The sequence below is a fragment of the Mustela lutreola genome, chromosome 2, assembly GCF_030435805.1.
Source record: "Mustela lutreola isolate mMusLut2 chromosome 2, mMusLut2.pri, whole genome shotgun sequence".
In the NCBI taxonomy this organism is placed as follows: Eukaryota; Metazoa; Chordata; class Mammalia; order Carnivora; family Mustelidae; genus Mustela; species Mustela lutreola.
The window spans coordinates 222,853,851-222,861,160 of record NC_081291.1 but is presented as its reverse complement, the minus strand read 5'-3'; positions in this window follow the sequence as shown (position 1 = coordinate 222,861,160).

The window sequence follows — 7,310 nt, the reverse complement described above, 5'->3', positions numbered from 1 at the left end:
CAGGTCCCCTGGGGGAGAGGGTGGCGGGAGAGGCAAGTGGGTGGGCTCCAGGAGGTTCCCAGAAAGTGGTTCACCGAGAAAGAACAGAAAGAATCTGTGGCTGAGCCTGCTGTGTTTGGGGCCCCCCAGACCCAGGTATGTGTGCACCTCTGTGCCATGATTATTAGTCCTTCAGAAGAGTACCCCTGGGGCTGGAACCGCACTTGGGCCTGGGTCCACCCCCCCCCTCCCCCGCCAATGCCACAGGGGATTGTGACCTGGGAAAAGGCTGGTTGAGCCCATCCCCAGAGTGTATTACCTTCTACTGGAGGTGACCTTCACGGACAGGCTGCCTGTTACGGGTTGACTGTATTCCCCCAATTCACATGTCCTAGTCCCGAACCCTAGTACCCGCGGGGTGTGACCTTATTTAGAAACAGGGCCTTCCGCAGATGTAATCAAGTTACAGTGCAGTCCTTATGGTGGGCCCTAAGTCCAGCACGACTAGTGTCCTTATGAAGTAGGGAGCACACTCTCCTCCGCAGCCCCCAGAAGGAACCAGCCCTGTTCACACCCTGGTCTTGGGTCTCTGGCCTCCCGAGCTGGGAGAGAATCCGTTTCTGCTGCTGAAGCCGCCCGGGTCCCTTGGCCATCAAGCTTGGCCCCCTAATGGTCCCAGGCGTTGGCACCAGTCCCGAAGAAGCAGACAGCCGTGGAAGGACAAGCTGGCCGGGCTCAGCTCACATCGTGTGTCCCAGATTTTCTGCAGCCTTCCCAGTGTCCAATGTCGTGTCCTACCAGCAGACCGTGAATACGGACTTCAGCCCCAGGAAAAGTCATCACCGGGCCAGGGCGCTGCCTCTGACGTCAGCTGCAAGGGATAGGAGAGACTTAACCGCTATAATCACTATTATATTGTCTGTTGTATCCCCCAGAATCCTATGCTGAAGCCGTACCCGCCAGAGTGATGGTTTCTGGAGCTGGGCTCTGTGAGGTCATGAAGGTCGAGGGACATTAAGGGGTGGCGTCTGACTTGGGAGGTTTGGGTCCTTAGAAGTGCAGCAGCAGAGGGGGGTCCCTGCGTGCAAGCTCAGGACAGGCCCGCGGGCACGCCGTGAGCAGGAGGGGACACCTGTACGCTGGGAAGCGAGCTCTCTTTGGGGCCAAATCCGGCCAAGTCCAAGGGGAACCTTCGACTTCCAGCGCGCGGAACTGGGAGAATTGAGCCTCTGTCGTTGGAGCAGCCCGGCCTGTGGGATTTTTGTCCCAAGCTAAGGTAGTCACTGCCAACATCCTTCTCCCTGGTGGGCCAGGCGGTTCTTCGATGCTCCTGCCTCTACGGTCAGACCCCGGCACCTCGCAGACCACCGTGTCCCGAGCATACGACCAAGGTGCGCACACCGACAGTGTCTTTCCCAGCACCAGCTTTATCCATTCCTCAAGGTCAACATGCTGATGAGGCAGGGTCAGGATTCCAAACTCAGCGACATCTCCCCACGTGTTGACCTTGGCTTCTTACGGGTCACACACAGCACAGCACGAGACGGGCCACATGGCACTTTAGGCAGGACAGGACGTAGACGCGAACAACTCCCACGCGACGTCAGTCTGTGAGTGCGCCGTGAGACAAGGTCTCCGTCCGTCCGGGTCACCTCCTGGCGCTTACTGCTCTTATGTCCCAGCAGGGAGGGATCTCCGTTCCTCTCGGAGATCAGTCTGGCAGTGCCCCGGACTGCCCCGGGCAGCAGCTGCCGTTTGAAGAGGTCAGACACGCCGGGGTCAGGGTCTGAGAAGTCTGACGGTTTGCCGTGAAATCCTCCCTTTGTAGAGGGCTGGCATCAGTCCCGGGCCCTGCGGACCTCCTCTGCTTCTGCTGGTCGTCGCTTCCGGCTGTGGTCGGCCGGGGCTGGGCTACCACAGGACCCCCGAGAGCTCACCTCATGGCTGGACGCACGCCCCTGCTTGATGAGACAGACTCCGTGGTGCTTTCTAAAATGTCATTGCACTAGGTGTTCTCTGTCCTGCGGGTGGGTTTTGTTCTTGGCTGAGAGGTGGTCCAAGGTAGGATTTCGTTCTTATTCACACGGTGAGGTCAGCAGGTTGGGAGATGCTGCCATTGAAAAGATAGTCTGCCACTCGAGGTTTCCAAGAGGTCAGGGCGCCCACGCCACACATGGGCGAGCACCAGGTGGGTTGGAAAGGGGGGTGCACAGGCAGGAGACTTTATTGGGGTTTCAAGGAGAGGGGCAAGGCAAGGCTAGTGGGATGGACATCGATTGGTTTGAATACCTGTGGCAGGCTCTGGGGTCCAGGGCTATCTCTGGTTGTCTGGTCCCCGGGCAGAGCCATGGCAGGAGAAGGGGCGTGGGATGTGGGTCTGGGCTGCTTCCTTTGCATGGCAAAGGCCCATTTGCTGTCTCTGAGGGTTGGCTGGCCCCGAGACGGACAGTCTCTCCACAGCCAGCCAGGCCCAGATCCCGGGGCTCAGGAAATACAGAAAATAGGGCAACGCAGGTCATGTAGCAGGGTGAGCTCTGGACACTGGGGTCACACTGGCCCGGCGGATTCCAGCCCCTCATGGCCGTGGGCATCTTGGAGTCAGTGTCCCCCATTTCTTCCAGTGTAGATGACACCTGGGTGGGGCACCGGCCAGCGTTCCTGGGAGTCTCTTCCTCATGATTTATCAGGATTCCCTGGTCTGTGGGAACCGAGCTGGTGGAAAGGTTCAGTCTCTGATGACCGCTGGACTCCAAGCCGCCATTATCATGGGGTGAACACTCTAGCTTGAAATCCTCCCGTATTTACAAGCGGCTCCATCCATCCTCTGAGAATAGGCTTCTGGACATTGCTCAGTTCCAGAATGTTCTTTTTTATTTTTTATTTTATTTCTTATTTTTTAAAAAAGATATTTATTTCAATCTCAAGTAGGTGGAGAGGCAGGCAGAGAGAGAGAGAGAGGGAAGCAGGCTCCCCACCGAGCAGAGAGCCTGAAGCAGGGCTCGATCCCAGGACCCTGAGATCATGACCTGAGCCGAAGGCAGGAGTTTAACCCACTGAGCCACCCAGGTGCCCCCAGAATGTTCTTTTTTTATTATTATTTAAATTTTTAAAGTAAGTTCCATGACATGAGGCTTGAACTCACGCCCCGGAGATGGAGACCTGAGCTGAGATCGAGAGTCAGACGCTCTGGACCCCTGCTGTTGAGCTACGTGTCAGGCTCGGGCTTTGCCAGCAATCTCCCTGGGACTCTCTCTCTCTCCTTCTCCCTCTGCTCCACGCCCTGCTCGCTCGCTCTCAGATAAATAATAAATAATAAATCTTAACAAAGAAGAAGAGGAGGAGGAGGAGTCTGATGCTGAGGAGACCGACCCACCAGGCGCCCCCAGAATGTCCTTCTTGAGAAGCAACGAGTAGGGGGAGGGCCTGGCTGGCTCCGTTGGAAGAACGTGGGACTCTTGATCACAGGGTCGAGAGTTTGAGTCCCACACGTAGGAGTTTACTTGGTGCAGAGTTTACTTGGAAAAAAACAAAACAAAACAAAACCCAAAGAGGCAACAGCAGAAGCCCAGGCCTGGGTTCCGAGGTGTCTTTTATTCTGACGGATTATCTCTTTTGCTTTCCTTGTGGGAAGATCCTCAACTTTTTTTTTTTTTTTTTTTTAAGATTTTATTTATTTATTTGACAGAGAGAAATCACAAGTAGATGGAGAGGCAGGCAGAGAGAGAGGAGGAAGCAGGCTCCCTGCTGAGCAGAGAGCCCGATGCGGGACTCGACCCCAGGACTCTGAGATCATGACCTGAGCCGAAGGCAGCGGCTTAACCCACTGAGCCACCCAGGCGCCCCAGATCCTCAACTTTTTTAAATGATTTTTTTTTTAAAGATTTTATTTGTTGGTCTGACAGAGAAATAGAGAGAAAGCACAAGTACACAGAGCGGCGGGCAGAGGGTGGAAGAGAAGCAGGCCCTCTGCTAAGCAGGGAGCCGAAGGCAGCTGCCCAACCAACTGAGCCTCCCAGGCGCCCCGGGCCACGACTTTTTTGAACCTTGAGAGAGCACTATGGGTCAGAGTCTTCAGGAAAAAAAAAAAAGAGAGCCCAGGGAAAGCGAAGGAATCCGCGGCCGGAGTAGCAGCTCTGGGGAGGGGAGTGGCCGGATGTCCGCGCCGTCCGAGCAGGCCCGCCGTGCTGACCGTCCTGGCGACCGCTCTCTCACGGTGCCCCACGGGGACAGGTGCCGGTTACTCATGGTTTCCTGGTCGCAAGACAAACTCATGTCGTAGACCACTTGGGGAGACGACAAACATCACAGGGAAGAAAATGGAAACCACAGTCCCATGTCTCGAGGGCAGACGAGGGTTCGGGTCGTCTTTCTCGGCCTGTCTGCGTTTACGCGAATGTGGTAGGTGCTCAAGACACAGACTGACGTGAGACTTTCTTCTTCTTTTAAGATTTATTTGGGAGAGAGAGGGAGATAGAGAGAGGGTGACGGGAAGGGGCCGAGGGAGAGAGAGAATCCCAAGCAGACTCCATGCTGAGCTCAGAGCCGGACGCGGGCCTCAATCTCATGACCGAGATCATGACCTGAGCCAAAACCGAGAGTCAGACCCTTAACCAACTGCACTATCCAGGCGCTGCTTGAGACCCCCCCCTTTTTTTTTTAAGATCGCAATTTGTGGACACCTGGGTGGCTCAGTTGGTTAAGCGTCTGCCCTCAGCTCATGAGGATCGAGCCCCATATCAGGGTCCTGGGATTGAATCCCGCATTCGGGCTCCTTGCTCACTGGGGATCCTGCTTGTCCCTCTGCCTGCCCCTCCCCCTACTTTTGCCCCCCCATCCCTCCCTTTCTCTCTGACAATGGAAAAAAGATTTTTTTTTTTTAAAGATTATAATTATTCGACAGAGATCACAAGTAGGCAGAGAGGCAGGCAGAGAGAGCGAGGGTTCAATCCCAGGACCCTGAGACCATGACCTGAGCCGAAGGCAGTTGCTTAAAGCAGACTGAGCCACCCCGGTGCCCTGTCGCTGCCGGCGTGACAAATCGACCAGGAAACGTGAGATAAGAGGACGGTGGAAAGAAATTCAGAGACAAAGAGATGGGGGCAGGAGGTGCACTGCGGAGGGTGTCCAGCAAGGCCGGTGTTCTTCCATATCTTAGAAGCATTTACAAGGCAGACCACAGCAGGAGGAGGAATACAGCAGTACCTAGTCACATGACTGCTAGTTTCTAGAACAAGTTTACATCAACTACGAGCCAACCTCGTGATGCCAGGTAGTCTCGGCTAAAGCCATTAGCGAGACAATCAGCCAGGGAGTGGGTCGTGGGAGGCACAGGAACGACGCGGCCCACGGAGAATTCCTGACCCTGACCGCATACCGGATTGTTCCTGCTGCAGGGAGAGCGTGTGGGAGGTCACGTAGGCGCGCGCGCCCGGCACACAGCGCAGACCCTTGCTCCGGGTCACTCGGCTTTCCCGTCCTTAACCCCTTGTCAAGGGGTCCGGACTTTAAAGGAGACACAAATCAAGGCCTGGTTTGATTCACGACTCCAACCGTGCCGTGGCCTCCAACAGCACCCCAAGATCACGACTTTGAATGGATAATGTACATTCATAATACTACATTTTTACACCTCCCACACGTCCTCCAGGATTCTGGGACCTTCCCTCCCACGGAGCTGTGAGAACGGAACGAGTGTCTTACTGGACGGTCACGTCCAGTGCGATGACAAATACTTCACTAGACTCGCTCGTGGGTAAATCTTCACGTGCGTTCTTGACGACTCAGTACTAAGTCGTTGACACGGAATGACGGGTACGCGAGTAGTTCGCACCTTTTGCTTCTAAAGGTGAATTGTCTGATTTCACTCCCATCGGTCCCTGACGATCACTGTAGCTCGGCGGCTTCCAGACCAGGGATCTCTGTTTTCAAGGAATCCTTAACACTTGGCAAATCAAAAACACAGGAGACAACTCCAGGTGTGACTCCGTATCATTTCTCCCTAGAGTGCCGCGGAAGTAGAGAGGGCAAATCAAGGGGATGAATGTAATCGTGGTCTGTGTGCTTCTGAAATCACACTGGGCAGGGGTGACCTGGCCTGGGTCGTGTCCCCCTGGAGGCCACGGCAGTCCTGGGCTCGCATGCCCTCAGCACCACCCGTGGGCCTCACGTGGGAGGTCGGTGGCCTGGGGGGGTCCACTTCAGCGCGTCAGCACCTCATCTGGAAAAGTCCTAGGGGCTCGTGGGTGGTTCTGCTGGAAACCACATGTGGCACACACATGGCACTAGCCAGTGCTATCCAGGTCCCAGAGGAGTTGAACCCTCCTTTGGCCGAGAGCCGCCATGGCCCAGACCACACGTGGGCTGGCCTGCAGCGACACAGGCTGCACCCTGACTGATTGCTTCTGTATTGGGGGGTAAATGAAATGTATTACTGAAATGGATTTCACCTGTTTTTTTTTTTTTTAAATGTGGCTCCTGGACAATTGGGACAGCTGTCCCCACGTTTCCACTGCACGGTGCTGGCACTTCCATGACGAGTGGCCTGTGGTCCTGGACCCCGAGCAGCCGCCGTTGCTGCCCGCACCGTGGAGCCTGGCATTTCCTGGCCATCGCACGCAGAGCCCGGGGCCCCTTCAGTGAGCGGCTGTGGGGTGCCAGGAACAGGGGGGCACTGAGGGGCAGGTGGCTCAGGGCGGGAGCTGGGCCTCCTCCCGCCAGTCCCCCTGCAGGGTGACTACGGAGCGGGCGGCGCCTGTGTTCAGACTTGGCTCCCTGCGTTATCAGGCGTCTCCCTGGGGAGCAGGTCCTGAGCAGGGCGCGCTACCCTCCCCAAGGCCCGCCTCCTCACTGTTCTCAGAATTCACTGACCAGGTGCCTGCCGCAGGGCCTTTGTGTGTGTGACTCCTTCTGGTCCAGACACCCACAGGCTCTTTTCAATCTCTTTGGGCCTGTGTTCAAATGCTACCTTCTCGTGAGCAGCCTCTGCCAGCAGAGTCAGTTAAGTTAGGGCAGAGACATCCGCAAATGAAACCATGCATCTTACCAACGCTTGGCACAAGCAGCAGCGCTGCCAGTCTCTGGACTTCTGTGAGCTCAGCAGAGACTTAGAAGGTAACCCAGTGTCGAGTCTGGTACCAATCTGTACAGGCTCGGCCTGACGTAGGGCCAGGGTGATCGTTCCTCTGGACAGCACCCGCCCTGAGCACCCCCCCCCCCCCCCGAGCTCTGACTCACATGTCCTCCCTGCCAGTCGGCTCCAGCGGCCCCTGCAGCGCAGAGCCGGGCAGAGTTGAGCCTGTCACGGAGTGTGGGAGGGTGGGTGCCCCCGGGGA